The following is a 22,602-nucleotide window of genomic DNA, read 5'->3' as shown; positions in this document are numbered from 1 at the left end:
AGTAGGTAAATTTGATCAAATTAAAAAGATTTTGGAGTATTCTTATTGTCTTTAACAAGTTATTTTTTACTTTTATTAATTTTATTAATAATTTTGCACGTGTCCTTGAAATCGCTGTCCCCTTTGTCATGATATGGTAAATGCCTCTTTAAGAAACCCTCTGATGTACTCATTGGCATCCCCATGCCCATTTACCTTTCTGCAGTGGAGGTTAAAACATCTGCTGTGCACATAGTAACTATCTTTTCTATTTTTCCTCATATTGAGTTTGAAACTGAATGTTGTCAAGCATAACATGTCCACCCTGTCATAGTCAAATATTATTAATATAAAACAATTCAGAAATCCAAAATATAGCTTTTAAATTGTGTACAAAGAGCTTAAATAGGGAAACACTTTGCCAGCTGCAGGTACAACCTGTGTTGAATAATGTTATCTTTATTTATTTAACAATTTTGTTGTTAATTGATTAATGTTTAATGTTACAACACTAATCCACACACATACTACACCAGTAGATGCAATGAGTGGACAAACCTTTTGGCAATATATGTCTCAGTCTATATAAAAGATATCCTCTAAAGTCCATATAATGGAGCTCATTGGCTGTTTGAAATAAAAATACAGCCCCAAGTGTTTGTACGTTTATGTGAACATCTGTAATCTAATTATTTACCTTATTCTGAAAACAAAACAAACCAGTATTATTAAGGTGTTTAACTTGAGTTGCTTCCAGCATTCCCTTCACTCCTCCAATACAATGAACAATGTAAAGATTTACATTCATTAGCAAATTTAATATAATTTGAAGGACAATAACTGTTTATTTTCCCATTCATTTGCATATTGATGAAACCTAATTTATAACAGAAGAGGCGGCATGGTGGCACAGTGGTTTGCAGTAGTTAAAGAAAACAAAAGTTAAATTCATGAAAACTTTTTCAACCTTTTTATATGAACCCTTTAATGCTTCTTGTTGTACCTGTTGTTTTTTTAATGGTTCCTTTATATTTAGTTCACTAAATATAGCCTTTGTCCGGCCTGTTATGCCAATGTTCACCCTGTCATCTTGTTTTTTATGAAGATAAACAAATTATTAATAACCTCAGCCAAACATCTTGTGTGATTTCTTCATTACCAACGAGGGCCAGTTAATATTGTTTGAAAGTTTGACAAAATACTCTAGATTTTGGATCTTGATTTGAAAACAGTGTGCAATGACTGCATATTTTACTGGGAAATAAATGGTTTGTCGATTATTAATATAAATAGATTTTTTCCATAATCTATAAAGTTAAGTTGGTACAAGGACACATTTTCTTTCTGAATATACATTTTAAAATCACATTGCAATGAACAAAAATACTTATACTAAATTGAATTAGTCAATGACAGGGTTGAAATATTTTGAGATTTGTTTACTGTTTTTCCGCTTGCAGATTATTTGTAAAAAGTGCAGGAGCTTGACCAACATTCATTTCTCACAGTCTAAGGTCCAATTAATACAAAAATGTGGTTAAATAAAAAATCTAAAACTTTTTTTATTTTGATGTGTCAAAGGCACTTTATCGTGATAATGACTCATTTAGTAAAAAAAATTGCAATATAAATGGCAGAAAATTTAAATATAGCAATGTACGGTTTTCCAATATCAGCCCTGATATTACACAATATTATTATATATACTACAGCCTATACTATATGACAGCCTGCCTGTCAGACATTTCACACTGGATGAAAGATCATCATCTTCAGCTTAACCTCACGAAAACAGAAATGCTTGAAGTTTCTGCCAAACCGACTCTACATCATAACTTTTCAATCCAGATGGATGGGGCAACCATTACTACATCCAAAATGATAAAAAGGCTTGGAGTAACGTTTGATGACCAACTAAACTTCTCTGACCACATTTCTAGAACTGCTCGATCTTGTAGATTTGCACTCTATAACATCAGAAAGATCCGACTCTTCTTATCTGAACATGCACCCTTAACTTCTTGTTCAAGCTCTTGTTCTCTCCAGACTGGATTATAGCAACTCTCGACTAGCCGGGCTTCCAGCTAACTCTATCAAACCTCTTCAGCTGTTTCAGAACGCAGCAGCACGAGTGGTCTTTAATGAACCTAAAAGAGCACATGTCACTCCGCTACTCATCTGTTTGCACTGGCTGCCAGTTGCTGCTCACATCAAATGCAAAGCTCTGATGTTTACAAAGCGACTTCTGGCTTTGCTCCTTTTTATCTACTCTCACTTCTGCAGATTTATAGGCCATCCAGAAACTTGCGTTCTGTGAATGAACGTCGCCTCGTGGTTCCATCCCAAAGAGGGAAGAAATCACTTTCCCGAACTCTCGCCCTCAATCTGCCCAGTTGGTGGAATGAACTCCCTAACTGCATCAGAACAGCAAAGTCACTCGCTGTCTTTAAAAAACGACTAAAAACTCAACTATTTAGTCTCCACTTTCCTTCCTAATCTGCAATTGCATCTCTGACTCCCCCGCTAACTGTACTCAAAAAAAAAAAAAAACTTACATTTTACTATTGTTTTGCTTCTTGGACTTTACACACCTGAAACTTGCCTACAGCACTTCTTCAATGTTGCTCTTATAGTTGTGTAAATTGCTTCCTTGTCCTTATTTGTAAGTCGCTTTGGATAAAAGTGTCTGCTTAATGACTAAATGTAAATGTACTACAGCAATAAGAATAGTTCTTACACCAGCCGATGCCAATATTTTGAAAGTTACTTAACAGTTAAGCGTGTGCCGGTCAGTATTTTAATGATAACATTCTCATAACCTAAACAATATAATAAAATAGCTGTGGTTTCATATATCCATGCCTTTCATACTGCCCTTTCCTCAAGAATGTCTGAGATTTGTGAGATCTCAGAGAGAGAGAGTGTGTTTGTGGTGAAGAACTGTTTAAAAACATGTCATGGAGAACCATACCGATCACATCGAAGAGCGGGGTTTAAGGTTACATGTAGGTTTTTAGACTTTGTGGCTTGAACAACATTATTATCAACTCATCTTTTTCCTCTGGCTTTAGGAAAACCGTAGTTTGGACTAGGATTGTTTGATAGGAATGTTCCAGAAAGTTTCCATTCTTTCATAAACTCATAGATAAGCATGATTTTTTAGGGTTAGATCCAACATGAAAAACTACTGTAGTAGCTTAATAAACATATAGTGTGTTTTTAACTATAGTATAGTTATGTATATTATACTGCATATTTACTGTTTATAACTGCTACTGTCGCATTAACTACAGTAAACTAATAAACTGTAAGCATTGTTAGGGATGACAACAGTCAATCAGAGTCAGAATATCTGCAAAGGTTTTCCCTCATTCATTGTGTTTTATAGACATTGAGCTCTTTTTTAACGATCTAGGCGCAAAGCCTAAAGCGCAGGGTGCAAAAGCATTAACGGCGTGTCCAAATCCACTTTTGCTATTTTAAAGATGGAAAAAATACGGTCTGCACCACGGTGCTTGGTCCAACAGTGTTGTGCTTATTCTCTTAATGAGCTATGGGTGTGTTTTGAGCATGACATTCATTAAACCAATTAGAGTCTCATCTCACATTCCCTCAGAGTCAGACTTTGTAAGTGGAAAAACTAAACGCGTTACTATCGAGAAAACAGTTAAACAGAGCTGCAGCACGAGGATAATGAACGAGCCACCGCCATTCAGCCTCTTTAGCAATACAGTTCTTTCTTTTTAAATATACCAACCCAGTCTCATTCTGAAAACGTAGTCCAGCAGACGTTTCTGGATACCGCGAAATACGTCCCGGGAAATACGTATTTGTGCAGTTTTTTTTTCCGCAAATCCGCGAGAGGCCGCTGTGTGCGCTTTTTCGTATCTCGAACGTTTCTCGCGTGTGTCGTTCGCATCCGCGATGTTCTCGCGTCAACCCACCAGAGGCTGCTGTCTGACTGACCGAATGATTGAATGCGCGACCGGCCAATCGGCTGACCCACCCTCTTCCTTCCCTAAACCCAAAACTTTACCGATTTACCCGCCTGCCCGCTCACTTCCCTATACCTGATCAACAATTTAAAAAGCCGTCTAGAAAAAGAAAAGCCCTCGTCTGGTTTTTTTCACCACGTTTTCGGATTTCACCATGTTCTCACTATGAACTCGTTCACTTTATTTTTTGGATTCTGTTTTTGTCTTACCTGATTTCTGGAACTGCTCTTCCCGGACTCGAACCCGATCACCATGGTCAACTCCTCCTCTCTGCATTTGAAGTCTGCCGACGCACATGATGAGCTGACCAGACAAACTGATTGCGGCAGGAAAGCCCTCCACACGGAGGTAAGCGGTCAGCCGGCAAGCGCGAAAGGGAACGGCGTCACACCACCCCGTAACGTTCACTTAAAAAAAAATTAAATGCAGCCATACGTACCTCCCAGGATGTATTTCGCGGTCTCCAGAAATGTCCATGGGACTACGTTTTCAGAATGAGTCTGGGTTAAAATTTATTCTACTACTTTACTTTCGTGGATAAGGAAACGGTGTTATACGCACTCTACTGAATAAGACATCCATTAGCCTATATATTAAATTTAGTATAAGTACAAAGATTTGTTTCAAAACTATTTCTAAACTCAGTTCTAATATCCAGCAAACGAATAAATGAACAATACTAACAAAGTGTGGTCAAAAAACACACTTCAAACACACGTCCTATTCCTATGCCCCATATGGTGATGCAGATGTCTCCAAAACCGGAGGATAAATCTAAACTTTACTTTTACTTTTTAATTAAAACAAATATAAATATGCATATAATATTATTAAAGCAGTGTGTTTTATGCAATGTGTACGCATTTAAGGCACATGCGCTCTGCACTGGACTTATCTGCTTTCAGCTGGTCAATTGCGCAGTCTATTTTAGTTCCTCAAAATAGCAACGCACCAACAATGCGCCTTAACACACCTCCTTTCTAGATTAGCACATCCATGAGTCTACAAAGCAGCACAAATAGATTTACTATTTAAACAAAGTGGCCTGAAGCAAGAAAAGTAGGGTTGCTTTGGTCTGAAAATAGCAACAAATCGCCCCACATCTTGTACCTTATTGCTCTGGGTGTATGAATAGGGCCCATAGTGTTTCACAGACTAAATGTTTGCATCTTGACTCAGTTTTTTAGTCTGAATTAGAATTAATTGGATCTGAAGAATAAATTTTATGTGGTTATTTTAATATAATTAAATAAATAAATGAATTGAAAACATAGCTAATAAAAATAGCATTTGGGAAATGTTATATCATAATACTCACTATCGAATATTTTTCTAGTATATCGTTTAGCCCTAACACTATGCTCCTTCAAAAACATACAGTATTTACCATACATTACTGTAGTGTTTTTTTTATTTCATGTGAAATATCAAATGTATAACTGTAACAATTTTTGTAAGACATTACTCAGGCAAGAGTTCAGAGTTGGCATGAGTTTAAAGGGACAGCATGATGTGCAGTGGCTTTAATGGGACTTACAGATTGGGGCTGTGACTGAGCGGCTCTCCAGGGTCCCGGTATCTGTCAGCAGGAGCAGCAGGACGACTCCTGAACACCTGGACGCTCCCAGAGGACGCATGCAGGCACCAGCTGTAAAGTTCAGCCAGACTAGAGAACAGAGCACAGGATGAACAAAAGCCAGTCCCGGGACTCCCATCTGACTCCTCTGAAGCCCCTCCAAAAGCTTTGAAGCACTTGCAATATGTTACTGTGCTTAGGTGAGCTTGAGTGCAGAGAAGCTCTTATTGTTGAGGATATTTGCTTATCAGTAGCAGTAGTTAAGACAATGTTAAAATAATGCAAACATGTTATTCTTATTGATTATGTTGAAAATGTACTTGTCATTAGTACTAATAATAGCAGTATTATTTTGTTATTGTACAAAAAGTACGACTTACTGAAAAGTACAATGTTTTATTTAATCTCTGAATTGGTGTTTCAACTACAGAAAGATGGCAATAAAACATGACAAAACACATCACCTTTACCTCAGAAAAGTACTTATTATTTAGCAAAAAATATAAAGAGAGAGAGAAAGAGAGAGAGGGGTGTTTTAGAAAATATGAACTGTATTCATCATATTTTTTTTAGCTAACTTGTTATTTGAGTCACGTTCATTCAGCACTGCTTAAATAAATATTTTATAATACCCTCAGTTTAAATGTTTCAATGTAGCTTACATTCAACCCAGGCTCATTCTGATTACGTATCCCTATATACATTTCTGGAAAGCACCAAATATGCCCTAGGAGCTATGTTCTTATTATTTTATAAAAAATTTTTGCAAATCCACCAGAGGTCGATGTGTACACTTTTTGAGATCTCAAATTTCTCTCGCAAGTGTCATTCTTGCCTGCTGTTTCTGTGTAAATCCACCAGAGGCCGCTGTCGACTGACTTACTGACCGACTGACTGACCCTCCTCATTTCATAAACCCAACCAATAGTGTTTTTAAAAGCACCAATTTACCCGCTCACCCACTTCCCTAAACCCAACCAGCAGTTTTAAGGAGCAATCCAGAAAAAAACAGAGTTTTACCTTGTTTTCAGGTTTTACTACAGTTTCACCGTTATTTACTTGTTTATTGTATTTTTTTGTCTTTTTTTGTCTTACCTGCTTACTGGAGCCTTTTTTCACCAGACTTGAAGCCTGTTGTCTTAATCAACTCCTCTCTGCGTGTCAAGTCTGCCAACGTACATGGCGAGCTATTGGACAAACTGGTAACAGTGGAAAAGCCGTCCATATGAAGGTAAGCAGTCAGCTGGTAAGCGCAAAAAGGAACGGCGTCATATTAACTAGTATCGTTCTTTTAAAAAAAAAACATGCAACCTTATGTACTTCTGGCTACATAATTTGCGACCTCCAAAAATGTATACAGGGCTGCTTTTTCAGAATGATCCAATTTTGCTTACATTCCCTCTATATAAAGGTTTAATCTAGGAAATCTAGTCAGTCTATATATAATGTAAATATTATATAGCAGCCCATTTCACTTACAGATGATCTTTCTCTTGGCTTGTTACCCAAACTATTGTGTAATTAGTGTGGTCATTCTGTGTGTGTGTGTGTTCTAGGGTTGGTTGGGTTCTTCTCTTAGAGGGTCACAGGTCTGCAAGCCTCTGAGATCTGCATGCTTACACATTGCTCCTCTGATGTGTAATGCTGGCAGAAATAGAAAGGGGGCACACTGTTGGGTGCCAATCTGTAAATCAATATGGTTAAGTAACTCAAGAATGCCATAAACATTCCCAAGTGAAATACACTCATGGCTCATTTTTATGGCGCTGTGGCAGTCGGCCAGAAGGAACCGGCTGCACATCCAGGATCTCACAAAAGATTTAGGCGCATTTACTTGACAGTAATGAAGTAGAAATTTACAAGTTATTCTTTGAGTTTTTGAAAGGATTCAGACAACAGAGGAGTGTTCTCAATACTTTGAAATGTCTTTCATTAATGTTCCTTCAGCTTAGTCACTGTATTCGTGAGGGGTTGTCACAGCGGAATGAATAGCCAACATATCTAGCATATGTTTTATGCAGATGATGCCCTTCCAGCCGTAACCTAGAACTGGGAAACACCCATACACACTCACATTCACACACACGCTCATACACTACAGCCAATTTAACTTAATTCACCTAGACCCATGTCCTTGGACTGTGGGGAAACCAAAACACCCAGAGGAAACCCACGTGAACACGGGAAGAACATGTAAACTCCACACAGAAATGCCAACTGACATACCCGGGGCTTGAAACAGCAACCGTCTTGCTGTGAGGCGACAATGTTAACCACTGAGCCACCGTGCCGCCCATGTCTTGTTTAATTTATGTATTTATACATGTAAAAAAAAACAGGGATAAACAATGTGATCCTGGATCACAAAACAAATCTTACGTTGCATGGACTTTTTTTTGGTGATAGCCAAAAATTGATTGTATGGGTCAGAATTTAAGATTCAACTTTTTTGCCAAATAACATAATATGTAAAGGCCGTCTTCCATGAAGACATTTTGTAAATTTTCATCTTTAAATGTAACAAAAACACATTTTTGATCAGTAATATCCATTGCTAAGAACTTAATTTTAACTTTAAAGTAGATTTTCTCAGTATGGAGATCAGATTTTTTGATCCCATTCCACATTTTCACACAGTTATATCACGGCCAAATGTTGCCCTATCCTAACAAAATCAATAGTAAGCTAGTATGCACTACCTGACAAAAGTCTTGCCGTCGGTCCCAGTTGTAAGAGCAAAAATATTAACTTTAATTCAAGTTAATAATTTGGAATTTAGTTGATTTATTGGAATTTGGATCATTTGTTGAACTGCATCACAAATACTGCAGAAGACCTATTGGAACCCGCATGGACCTAAGAGTGTATGGTAACAGCAACAGCCTGAGGTATAAAGACATTTGTGCTGCCCATTACATTACAAACCACAGCAGAGGGCAAATTCTTAGCGGGATAGCGCTTCTTGTCATACTCAAGCCTCCACATCAAAGTTCCTGAAAGCAAAGAAGGTCAAGGTGCTCCAGGATTGGCCAGCCCAGTCAACAGACATGAACATTATTGAGCATGTCTGGGGTAAGATGGAGGAGGAGACATTGAAGATGAATCCAAAGAATCTTGATGAACTCTGGGAGTCCTGCAAGAATGCTTTCTTTGCCATTTCAGATGACTTTATTAATAAGTAATTTGAGTCATTGCAGAGATGTATGGATGCAGTCATCCAAGCTCATGGGAGTCATTCACAATATTAACTCTTTCTCCACTGCAGCATGAGTTTATATTCTAGACTGTACATTATTTCTGTTAAGTGACAAGACTTTTGTCTATGCAAAGTCAGACCTTACTGTCCCAATTACATAATTAAAAACAAGGCATGATTATATTTTATTTAAGTAAAATAAGCGTAATCTAGAGGCCTTTGCCTTTTATATAAGCCTCTTCTGATACCAAATGATCAACTATAAGTCAAGTCATTACTTCTTGTTCCTAAAATTTGGATAGGTGACAAGACTTTTGTCAGGTGTATACTTGCTAACACTTACTAACAAAAAAATGGCACTTATAACTGGTTTTGTGGTTCATGGCCACATATGCGGTGACCATATGGTATTGGCTTGATTTGAAAATTAGGTTGATGTAGCCGGTCAATTATAGATTTTTCATAATAAAAAAGAGGTCTGTAGAATTGCAATCGTATGATTTTTGTCAAAAAAGTAATTTTTTTAATCAGATGTATTTGTTTACTTGTTGTTTTTGTAATATTAATATTTATCAATCTATAAATCAGTTATCACCTGTATAAATATAAAATGTTATCAGTATTGATCAAAATTTACATATAGCTGCATCCCGACTTTTCATGATGAACTCTACGTCATCCATTTTAAATTCATTTAGCATTACTTATTCATTTAGCATATACTTACATATAGATTATTTATTCTTTTATCTACATTTTAGGAGGCACGTGTCAGAATAAATATGCAATTTCATATTTGCCAGAATGCATTACAATAAATCATGATGAAGCATTATTCAATCATTTTCCTTTTGACTTATTCTCGATTTCAGAGGTCACCACAGTGGAATGAATTGCCAACTATTCTAGCATATATTTTACAAGGCAGATGCCCTTCCAGCCACAACCCAGTATTGGGATACACTCATTCACACCTACACTTACACCATGGGCAATTTAGTTTATTAAATTCCCCTACAGCGCATGTCTTTGGACTGTGAGGGAAAGCGGAGCACCCGGAGGAAACCCACGCCAGCACGGGAAGAACATGCAAACTCCATACAGAAATGCCAACTGACCCAGCCGGGACTCAAACCCATGACCTTCTTGCTGTAAGGCGACAGTGCTAACCACTGAGCCACCATGCCACAAAGGAAGCATTATTTAACTAATATTTTCACAAATTTCTAATGAAAATTACAATTAAAAATGCATAAAACAAAGATTGTACATTCAATTAAATTAATTTCTGACCTAAAGCCTTTTTTCACTGGCCCCTAACTTTACTGGTGGTGAATGAATGTAAGATTTACTCTGAGATCAGCTTCTCAAGAGAATGTCATTAATGCCAATCTATTTCCAGAACAATGAGAAGCACACAGTATGTAACAGTACCCCAGTATGTGCTGAAGTGTTGCTCTCGGATGCTTGTTGTCTGCTGACGAGTGTGTATTTGCAACAAGGGCCAATTGGCATCAGAATCACGTCTGTCTGACGAGCCAAAACAAGGGTCAGAGATACAAGCGGCCTGACACAACTGTAACTAAAGGCCAGAGGGGGCTGTGTCATACAGTATTTCTGGTGCTTCAGTAGAAACCGTTGTTGGGATTCTTTGGCTCCAGCAGACAGGAGGAGATCTGGAAAAGAGCTCCATCTTCAGCCGGTGATGAGAAGACTGGCACAGACAGACGTGACACACAGATGGATGCTCTCCACCGTCACGCTTCAGTGAAACGCACGCTTTATTACTGCAGCGTGAGTCATCGGCCGCGTCACACTGAGCTGTCGCTTTAAGAAGTAGGTAGAAAGCTTAAATATGTATGGTAATTGCCTAAAAGGGTGATTTTGAGAATATGGAAAACTGAATCTGTACCTAAATTTGGTATGTGGGGTAGAGATATCGTAAACATGCTTGCTTTGGAGAGGTTGAGATATATCAATAATGACAAATTGCGGATGTTTGATAAAACATGGGGACAGGTATTAGAACACCTTAATCCATTGGAAGAAACACAAGCTAACCAATAACCCCTTTCGATAACACAGAAATTAAAGATTGAGTTTAATTGATATTCACAATTCATAATCTATAATATTCTAGATAATGTGCCCAAACTATTATTTGACAATAACACTGTAGTCAGGACAATTCATTTTTCTGGTGATACATTACTTTATAATTGCTTTTATTTATGCATTAACCTGACCAGCTTAATTTTATTTTGCTTTCATGTGCATTTGTCCCTCTGTGTTCTGTCTTTTGGTTGTTTTGTCATAGGTTAGTGTTTTTTTTTATTTATCTTTTTTTTTTTATGCATTATATTTTATATGTATTATATTGTGTTGTAGTGTATTGGATTTTTTTTTTTTTTTTTTTTGGTATTTTGTTGCAGCAAAAAGCACATAAATAAACGTAAAAAAAGAAAAGAAAGCCTAAGTATAAAAATAACTCTTATTTAAATAATTAATATTTCTGTATCTTGTGGTGTACACTTTACACATGCTTTTTACACTTTATTGATTTTTTAGTGTTTTTAAAACCAAATATTGTAAAGGAAATAAGATATATTTATGAAGCCAAGTCTGTAACATTGCAGGAGAAGCACTGGCAGTTTATGACCGTAATTCATGAGTTCACACTTGACTGAATAGATTATGCATATTTGGCGTACTGTCCAGGGAGTGGGCTCCAAGCTTGGAAAGACACCATACAGTAACTCATGTGATTCCCCTTGTCAGGAGAGAGAAAGTGAGATCCAAGCACAATAAAAACGTAGATTTGAGGAGGCAGTGGAAAGGATTTTTTCATTTTCAAGAGAACATTCTCTGTTTAGCCCAGGCTTAAAGGGCACCTATTTGACCTTTTTTCAAGATTTAAGATACGTCTTTTGTGTCTCCAGAATGTGTCTGTAAAGTTTCAGCTCAAAATACCCACCAGATTATTTATTATAGCTTCTAGAATATTGTATTTGCTGCTCTGAACACAGTGTAGCTGTTTTTGTTGCCTGTGCCTTTAATGCTAGTTATCCTGCCCACCATTCCCACGTGCCTGTCAGAATTTGCCTTAATCTCCGCCTCGTCTGCATCAGATAAACAGCACAATGACAGACAAGAAGGAAGCTTGTGAGAAATACTACAGTAAGAACTGTCCCAATGATTATTTGATGTGGAGTTATTTCAAGCCTTTCTCCAACGATAAGTTACAGACAATGTTGTTACAAAGTTCAGGCATACACACAAACACAGCGCTCGCGTGTTTAACTTTGCAGCTTTTGCACTGCAAATGTGACAGGATTCACGTTAATATCCACTGCTGTATGGGTATCCTTTATGTTGATGTACAAAATAAACCTTATTCAATCCCAGTTGCTTTGCACACGTTCTGTCTTCTTGATATAATTATGCGTGTTACTACGAAGACTAATTTATTAATATGCGGCTGTAAATCAATTCAGTTAGCGGAGAAACTGCACTCCTACCTTTTGTTGTGGTGGACCTCAAAATGGGAAGGATTTGTATCCTATTTTAACAAAAAAAGGAAAGACTTGTTGTCTTTATATCACTCCAATATGACTGTGAACAAACTCTACCTACATACAGTTCTGTCCAAACAGCTTACAAAAGATGATTTTCATCATAGGTGCCCCTTAAATGTGTGATGTTGGGGTGGTGGAGGGATGCTGAATGTCAAGAGAAAACAGAGGTAGGACATCTCACGAGGCACTGAACTATTTTACTCTTTGTAAATGTAGCCAATTAATATGAGTTTTGCTAATTAATATGAGTTCTTATGAGTTCAGATACACAAAGGTATATGGGCTTGACACACCACCTGTAGAAAACAAATTCTTTGACAGTTTCTGCACATTTGCACGAGACATGCTCATACAATCACTTTATTAAAAATTGTGCATTTATAAAGTGTGCTCACACAGGTGAGTGGACTTGACAAACCACCTGTAGAATTTCCCCCACGGACATGGTATAGGTGAATTGAATATTTGTGTGTATAATGTTAATAATATAATGTTTTTGTGTGTGTGTGTGTGTGTGTGTGTGTGTGTGTGTGTGTGTGTGTGTGTGTGTGTGTAGATGTTTCCCAGCACTGGGTTGCAGCTGGAAGGGCATCCGCTGTGTAAAACATATGCTGGATAAGTTGGCAGTTCATTCCACTGTGGTGACCTCTGATGAATAAAGGGACTAAGCCAAAGGAAAATTAATGAAAATGAATGAACATTCCCCCCTCCTCCTCCTCCTCCTCCTCCTCCTAGCCCTAGCTCTTAATTCTTTGAGCACAAACAGTTTCTTAGTATAAGCACTTGTTGTGTGTACTGCCTCTTCTTGTTGAATCGCTAAATGCATCGTTGTATTTTCCCAGCTGGCACACAACATCATAAGATTAATATTAGGTTAGACATCATGATGTCAATGTGACCAAAATTCAATGTCTAGCCAATGTCTAGGATGTTATTTTAATGTGCAGTAATGATGTCGACTTGCATTGATATTTGGTTGATTTTAGGTTGTGTTGGAAAGTGACCAAAATCCAACGTCTGATAGATGTCATGGTGGTTACGTTCACACAACATCAGGGTGTAACATGATTAGACGTTGATATTTGGTGGATTTTAGGTTGACTTTAGGTTGGGTTCTGACCTCAACCAGATATTTATTTCCAAACAAAATCCATTGTTCCCACGATGTAGGGGCACAAGGTCAATATGACATTATGTTGACCTCTTGTGCCTGCTGGGGTAAGTCGCATTGGAAAAAAAGCATCTGCTAAATGTCTACATGTAAATGTAAAATTGTACATGTATTTAAAAGGAGGCATGGCATTAAACCCGACTCCTAAACCCAACCGCCGTTTTGAGATAAGCAAGTCGTACAAAACTTTATGAATGAGATTGTACAAATTCATATGAATTAGCCACTAAAAAAAATACAAACTGTTATGAGATATTATTGGACATGCTTGACTATTTAAAAGGGTTTGGTCTAATTCTGATTTGATAACTGAATGCTTGTCAAAAATAAATTGGCCTTGTCAAAACATCTGCGCATGCTTCTTCCAAAATAAAACATTACTTTACTACAGCAACCCTGACAATGTTACACTTCATACCCATGAAAAGGTCAACAAAAGTCACTTCTTCCAACATGAAAACCAAATAAACAGATAAATCTGTTAATTAAAACATTATTTTTACAGTGTCAGTGGAAAGATTGGCTTATTTGATCCATTAACTAATTTTCATGGAGACCATTGTGTACACTGACTAAGAGGCTAAAATATTAAAAGAGATTTCTTGTATTCGCTAAAAGAGCAGAGATGCAGTTGCTGTCCATCCACTTACATGTATGCTTTGTTTTCAGTTTGAAGCTGACGCAGTGAGATTTATTCTCAAGATAAGGACTGCATCCTGGAACTGTAAACGGTTTTATAGCGGCGCCCTAGGGAAAAATAGATTTGCATTTCCACAGGGAAAGACCAGTATTTGCAAGGCTTCAAGTGTTGCGCTAAAAGTTCAGATAAGCTTATGTTGTAGGTTTGGTTTTGTGTAGAAACAGCACAAATCATGTGTGCAGCCATGTTAACAAAATTCTAGATATTTCTTATCTTTGAAACTTTATAACCTCATTTATCTGAAATATAAAGCAGATGCTTGAATTGGTATAGAGTAAATGTGTAATAATTCACTGCAGTATAACAGAGCGAGTGCATTACACTCAATGACAAAAACTTTGAACTTTTATCTCAGCTTCGTCTATTAACTGAACACATGTAACAAACAGTGAGTCTAACCAGTGAAGTTAATCACAATTAATAATACACAACATGGATGTTAGTTACTGTTAAAAGGTGTGATGAAAATGTTATTTCACTAAATGTTTTTGTTACTGCACAATGAAAAGGTTTAATGATCAAATATTTGACAGCAAAAATCTCACATTACTGCTGCACCACATGCTTTTCAAGATGCCTTTTGATGATTATTGTTTTAAATATTAAAATGACCCGATTGAACTCTAATAAGTTTCTCATTGGAGACAAAATTTCTCAATTATTTTAACATGTACGTACAATAAAACCTTAATTGTCAAAAGTTATTTTAATTCAATTGTCAAGACTTTCAAGTTTTAAACAAGAAAATTAAATACATTTCACAGGTGTGTTTAAAGATGGATTTTTACACTGATGTTGCCATTATTTTACCTACATTTAGACTTATTTACTCCAAAAGTTTGCACTTTACTTGCATTTAATGTGTTTATTAGCTACCAAAATGGGACATCTTGTCTTTCACCCAGAACAAAATCTTCAGCGCTCCTGTGAAATTCGTATTCTTTTTCCAATGTTCAAAAAAGGATGTTTACCAGAGCAAATACATTTTTCTAGTAAAGATATTTGCATATTGCTCTACATCTTGTGTGTATTAAGCAGTGTTTAAGCGAGGCGCACAACTAACGCGCTCTGTGCTGGACAATAGACCGGCTTTGTTCTGCTCTATAGAACAGACTATTATAGTTTCTTAAAATAGCAACGCGCCAGCAATGCGCCTCAGAACGTCTTCCTTTTTATACCAGAACGCCTATGGGTGCATATATAAGCGCAAATCCATTTGTTATTTAAACGGCATGGTGCAAAACGTCAAAACCACTCTTTCGCGAATTCTGCGTTGCAGGGTAGGTTATTGTACCAATCATCAGAAAGATTACAGAAACAAACAGCACTAGGTTGGCTATACTGTGGCATTGTTGTGAAAATGAACTTTAACCCTTTATTAACCCTTTATTCCTCATAGCTGCAATCTACTATCTTTCTAGCCATCTGATAGAAATCTTTGCGTCATAATCAATCCTATGATCCCTCACAGTCCGCTAGCATCTAAAGGCAAAGGCATGTTCACATTTTACCGGATCCGCTATTAATATTTGGTATTGTTTTGTTTTGTGTCAACATCGATACAAACAGGCAAAAGATCCTGACCAACGACGAATCATTTAAACGACTCTTGAGTTGAATCTTTAATTAAAAATCGCTATTTTTAAACACGGTGCACTTTCAGATTTAACCGTCAGATGTTTTCATTGACTTAGAGCTGTGTTAAACACTGCATGGAAGCTCATTTTCAAAAACTCATTATAGGAGCTCTTTAAATTAGATGTTAAATCTAACATGTTTAAAACATCCTTGAGAAAAAATCTTTCCTAGACAATTTCACAGGAGGGTTACTAATTTTGCCTTCAAATGTTTTTGGCTGTTTTCAGGAAAGTAAAACTTGAACTTCATGATGCAGGTGTCTGTTTACGTGACATTGATGTGGTAATTATATGCAGATTTCTCTGTTCAATATTTAAACAGGCAGATTGTTCCCCTCTCCAGTTTCACAGGAGCACCTGTTTAGCACAGTGGTTCACAGGGGGACAGCGGGGAAAAGATGTTCACAGTTACTTCTAAATCATGCATAGCTTGCACAAGTATAAGCCTCATTGTTCTGTTTGCCATCCTGCAGCTGGCCAAGATACAGTTCAGACCAAAATTAAAAGGATCACTGTTTACTCCTACAGACGTATGCAGTTCCAAACCTGTTCTGTGCTTGTCAAATAACCAATAATCTTAAAAGCTGTTTGGACATACATGTGGGTAAGTATAGTGTATATACTGTCATATTGGGGTGAAATAAACACACACAGTCCTTTTTTTTTTTTTCAAATTTAACAAGATAAAACGGTGGACCAATTGGAGCGGTTTTCAGATCGACCGCAACTTGACGTAGGAGTGCGGTCCCCCCGCCCACCAATATTGACTGACAGCTGCGCGCATTAACATGTCTCCGTAGTAACGCATAAAATCATATCAACAAGAAAGGACGAGCGCAAAGCAACCGGGAATAAAAGCTCTGTTCAGTTTGCTAGGATCATCAATCATCATCAAACGTGATCAAGAGTGAGTTTTACAAGTTTAACATGTTTTTAAACGTGTGCACGTGTGTAATGAAGTACAGCGATTCACCTCAAATTCACTTCATCAGCACAGCCGCTTGTCTCTCTCACTGTCTCTGTGTGTCTGTGCTATGTATGTGTGAGTGTGTGTGTCTGCGTGTCTACGCTATGTATATGTCTACGCTATGGATGTGTGTGTGTGTCTGCGCTACGTGTCTGTGCTATGTGTATGTGTGTATGTCTGCGTGTCTACGCTATGTGTGTGTGTGTGTCTGCGCTATGTGTCTGTGCTATGTGTGTGTGTTTGTGTGTCTGCGTGTCTGTGCTGTGTGTGCGTGAACTCATTGTTGCAACTAAATGTAAAAATATATCAAATACTGATTGGTAAAGCTCCCTGAGGGCGGCGATTGAGGCATGCTGCTGACAGGCACGTGGGAACGGTGGGCGGGGATGACTCGCCTTAAAGGCCCAGTGCAAATAAACAGCAACAACCTTTTCCCAGCTATAATACAGACACTTCAAACAGCTATAATAAATACTCTGATGGGTGTTTTGAGCTGAAACTTTAAAGACACATTCTGGGGACACAAAAGACTTTTAATAAATAAGAAAAAAGGGGTTAACCTATGTGCTCGTTAAAGTAAAACATTTCATGTGCTAATTGCTTTTTATTGCCAAAGTCTCGACAGCTTATAAAAAAAAAAACCTTAACAGACTATATGAAATACAGACTGACGTAATCTAAATCTAAATCTAATCTCTGAATGTTTTTGTTGAGAAAATTTTAAGAATGTGATATTTACATGCACTAACTCTGTGTTGAATTTAACACATTATATGTATGATTAATGGCCATGATAATGACAAAAATGCTGTACTGTACTGATTTTGGCAGTGTTGGACAAAGTTCACAAATTAAGCACTTGGGTAAAAGTACAGATATTCTAATAAATATACTCCAGTAGAAGTATAAACGCCTCCTTGTCAATAAAGCTTCAGTCAAAGTGCAAAAGCGCTTGATTTTTAATTTACTTAAGTATCTTAAGTATTAAGATACTTATTAGTATCCTGATGGATTCCCAAAAAGAATTACCAAAACTTGTCATAATCTAACAACTACACTGATTATTTATAATAAATCAAGTGAAAACATGTGGAACCACATTCACACATAGAACCTCATCAGTTTATAAAATCAGTGAATCATTTACCAGAGACTCACTCTGAACAGATCAATTGAATCAGTGAGTTGTTGGAGACTCACTCTGAATGAATCATTCAGAGTGACGGAAGTTACGATTGTCCTTTTTTCCGCTATCCTGACTTCAAGCGGTCCTGGAATGAGAACAAAAATGTAGCACGGTGCATGGATTTGTTCTTTGGGAACCAATTGAATTGTTGAAAGATGAGTGTTGCTGACAAAATGATGGAATACTGATGAATGAACGAGTTCAGAGACAAAACGAGACACCCACTGACATGCCCTAAAGCAATTCCATGGAACAAGGGAATGGAGAAAAGTTGTTTCAAGGGCGATAAAAATGTATGTTATTTGATTAAACTTAATGAGGGCAAATACATTTTTACAAATGAAAAAAGTGCATAGATCCATCATTTATAACAAAAACTACTACAGTATATACATTTTTTAAATATGTAGCGTTTAAATTTAATTTAAATTTCATGGCAACTTTAACTTGTGAACAGATTTCAGTCCAATTCACAAATTAAATGTTAACTGATAAAATTTCGTTTGTTCACTAATTTACATTTACATTTAGTCATTTAGCAGACGCTTTTATCCAAAGCGACTTACAAATGAGGACAAGGAAGCAATTTGCACAACTATAAGAGCAACTTTGAATAAGTGCTGTAGGCAAGTTTCAGGTATGTAAAGTCTAAGAAGCAAAACAATAGTAATTTTTTTTTTTTTTGTACAGTTAGCGGTGGAGCCAGAGAGGCAATTGCAGATTAGGAAGAAACACCGCTATCTCATCTCTCGGCAGTTGAGTATTTCTCCCATTCATAAAAACAAAACTTCATTTAGGAAATGCAATGGAGCAAAAATGAGAGTATTTTGTTTTGGAATGTAATGAAGTTAAAGTAAAAGTTCATTCATTCATTTTCGTTCAGCTAAGTACTTCATTATGTAATGTAATGTGTATTTATATAGCGCATTTTTTGTGTATGGCCATACACCACAGGCCACACGACAACGGCACTTACCACACACCAGCTATTGGTGGAGTGGAGTGACAGTGATAGAGCCAATTCAGTGGAAGGGGATGATTGGGAGGCCATGATCATAAGGGCCGATAGAGGGAGTTTGGCCAGGACACCGGGGTTACACCCCTGCTCTTTCAGGAGAAGTGCCATGGGATTTTTAATGACCACAGAGAGTCAGGACCTTGGTTTAATGTCTCATCTGAAAGACGGCGCCCACTGACAGTATAGTGTCCCCTTCAATTTTGCTAGGGCATTAGGACTCACATAGACCACAGGTTGAGCGCCCCCTGCTGGCTTTACTAACACCACTTCATTAATTTGGAGTCGCAACAGCAGAATGAACCGCCAACTTATTCAGCATATGATTTATGCAGCGGATACCCTTCTAGCTGCAATCCACCCCCCAACCCCCCCCCCCCCCAAACACACACACACACACTCTCATTCACACATACACTATGGACAATTTAGCTTACCCAATTCACTTGTAGTGCATGTCTTAGGACTGTGTGGTAAACTGGAGCACCCGAAGGAAACCCATGCAAACATAAGTAAAACATGCAAACTCCACACAGAAATGCCAACTAACCCAGCCGAGGCTCGAACCAGCGACCTTCTTGCTGTGAGACGACAGCACTACCCACTGCACCACCACGTCAACCCTAAAGTAAAAGTTTTTTCAAAATAATAATAAACTGACATAAGCATAAGCACAATAAGCACTGACATTTAATTTTTACTTTTTTTTTTAACATCCGAATGTCGCAGCAGAAATCGAGACTCATCAGACCAGGCAATGTTTTTCCAGTCTTCTATTGTTCAATTTTGCTGCGCCGGAATGAACTGTAGTCTCAGTTTCCTGCTCTTAGCTGACAGCTGTAGCTCATCTGCCTTGAGATTGGACGTGTTGTGCGTTCAGAGATGTTCCTCTGCATACCTCAGTTGTACAGAGTGGTTATCTGAGTTACAGTTGCCTTTCTATCAGCTCAAACAAGTCTGGCCATTCTCCTCTGACTTCTAGCATCAACAAGGCATTTGCACCCACAGAACTGCCGCTAACTGGATATGTTCTCTTTTCTATCCCATTCTCTGTAAACCTCAGAGATGGTTGTGCATGAAAATCCCAGTAGATCAGCAGTTTCTGAAATACTCAGACCACCCCATCTGGCACCAATAACCATGCCACGTTCAAAGTTACCTAAATCACATTTCTTCCCCATTCTGATGTCCATGTAAACGTAGTCATTGATGACCAAAATCATAACGTCATGAATGAATGAGTTGTTCTTTTGAGTGAAGTCTTCACAGTGAATTGGTTAGTGTAGTTCACAAAACTGGTGTGAATGATTCATTCATGAATCAGACTCATTTGGTTCTCGAGTTCATCTCCCTGACTCAATGATCCAGTCACAGTAGTTAACAGCTCACTAGGGGGAAATTATCAGTGAATAATGATTTCAATCTTTGTTTAAGCATAGAAAGCTATTGAATCATGTGTCGTGTGGGCCTTTGTGTGTTTATGGTACATTTACGTCCATTTGTAGTTTGAAAGCCACAGTCCCATATGAGAATGACCGATACAATTTTCCTTTTGTGTTCAGTGACAGAAAGTCATGCAGGTTTGGGATGCCACTATATGGTGAATAAATTATATCTTCTTTCCCTTCTTTAAAGAGAGACGTTTATAAATGACAGTGAACATGAATTAAACAAAAGTCTTCAATTAACAGGACATGGATAAGAGGAAAAAGAGCTTCTGCAGAGAAACAAAACACTTGACATTCTGCTTATAAAGGAAGATCCATGCTATTTCCTCTGGGCAAAGCTCTTCCTTTTGTGTCAAAATGGAAATGGTTTTAAATGTTAAGCAGTGTTAGGAAAGCTACTCCAGCCTCTGGCTATTAGAAAGTTCAAACATATTGTGGTTGAAATATGAGGTCAGATAATATAATAGAGACGGTGGGAGTGTTGTTTTCTCTGGCATACTCTGCTCTGTTTGCCTCACAGAACCCCTGCTAAATTTAACCTGATATCTTTGTCAGCTGACGTGTGGATCCAGGCGTTACTAATCAGAGCCTCCATAGTTTCTTTGCTGCTTTTCCTTCATACAAAGTTGCCTCTTCTTCTGTCTCCCCCTCCACCACCTCCTTGCTGTCTTATTCAAGTGTTGCTCTCTTCAACACATCACATTTTGCTTTGTGATTCTGTGACACTCCTTTCTGATGGCTCATTTCTGATTTAGAAAGTTGCTATAAAGATGCTGTATTTTCTGTGTCACAACGTCCTGAAATGATGCTCTGTTTAATAAAGCTGCTTCTCTTGTAAGTCAGGGGGGAAGATAGGACATAAACCCTGCAGTGCTAGAAATGTATTCAGTGCTGTCTTATCTTTGGCTGTGCCACTAAAGTGGCTTACAGTTTTAAATGAAACACCTGATGACAGACATTTGAATACACAAACACGTTTACAAATCAATGGCCATCACCTCTGGAAAATAAAGTTGATTCTCACAATTTAACAGAAAAAACATGATTTAAAATGGGGATTAGGTGATATTCAAATCAATTCAGTTTTATTTATACAGCATTCATTCATTTTCTTGTCGGCTTAATCCCTTTATTAAGCCGAGGTCGCCACAGCGGAATGAACCGCCAACTTATCCAGCAAGTTTTTACACAGCGGATGCCCTTCCAGCCGCAACCCATCTCTGGGAAACATCCACACACACACACTCATACACTACGGACAATTTAGCCTACCCAATTCACCTGTACCGCATGTCTTTGGACTGTGGGGGAAACCGGAGCACCCAGAGGAAACCCACACGAAGGTAGGGAGAACATGCAAACTCCACACAGAAACACCAACTGAGCCGAGGTTCAACCCAGCGACCTTCTTGCTGTGAGGCGACAGCACTACCTACTGCGCCACTGCTTCGCCTATTTATAAAGCACTTTTACTAAATTGTCTCAAAGCAGCTTAACATAGTAGTTCTAGTAAACTGAAACTGTTAGTCCAGTTTTCAGAGTTGAAGTTCTGTTTAGTTCAGTTCAGTGTGGTGTAATTTAACTTCTGAAAGACCAAACACTGAAGAGCAAATCCATCGATGTGCAGCTCCACAAGTCCCAAACCAAGCAAGCCAGTGGTGACAGTGGTAAGGCACAACACTTCACCAATTGTGATGTGTTGGCGAGGCGGATCTCAAACGAGCCTACTGTAACAGCCAGGCCAGGGTCTCACCACTCACATTCACCACAATCACTCAGATCACCATGACCTGTATTCTAATTAGCACCGCACCTGCACGTCATCACATCAGTCCAATAAATCCCAGCACTTCGCTCCACTCAGGGTCCAGCCTCGTCTAAAGCCTCTCAACCTCTCCCACAGTCAAGAAATCTAGCACCTTCTAAAAGTATACTTACTGTAACTGTCTTGTTTCTCTGTTATTTCCAGTATCATCGTCTCTTTTTCCTAGTGTGGTTCCCTCCTGGTCTTGTCTGGTTGTTCCCAATCCCTCTGGCTTCATCTCATCCTTCGGTCCCGCCGAATCATCTGGTCCTTATGATCTCTGCTGCAATAGACTTTGCTTGGTCATACCATTTATCTGCCATCCATTTAAATAAACTGTCTTTGTACTCTCA

General features: G+C 38.0%; 1 long non-coding RNA gene across 3 annotated transcripts in view; it reads left to right on the top strand.

The window, feature by feature from the left end:
- Positions 1-22,602, top strand: part of LOC147846084 (uncharacterized) — a 24,251-nt gene extending 1,649 nt beyond the window's left edge. Inside the window, exons 2-4 of one of the 3 annotated variants that reach the window (XR_015481338.1) lie at positions 5,514-5,750; positions 6,673-6,781; positions 18,673-22,602. This is a non-coding gene — a long non-coding RNA (uncharacterized LOC147846084). Of the gene's footprint in view, positions 1-5,513; positions 5,751-6,672; positions 6,782-10,407; positions 10,583-18,672 lie in introns of those variants that run through there. The other 2 variants (XR_015481337.1, XR_015481339.1) reach the window with 2 other exon arrangements.

This window comes from Danio rerio, chromosome 3, assembly GCF_052040795.2.
Source record: "Danio rerio strain M-AB ecotype USA chromosome 3, GRCz13ab, whole genome shotgun sequence".
Classification (NCBI taxonomy): domain Eukaryota; kingdom Metazoa; phylum Chordata; class Actinopteri; order Cypriniformes; family Danionidae; genus Danio; species Danio rerio.
The sequence above is the reverse complement of the archived record's forward strand: the minus strand, read 5'-3'. Positions and strand labels throughout refer to the sequence as shown.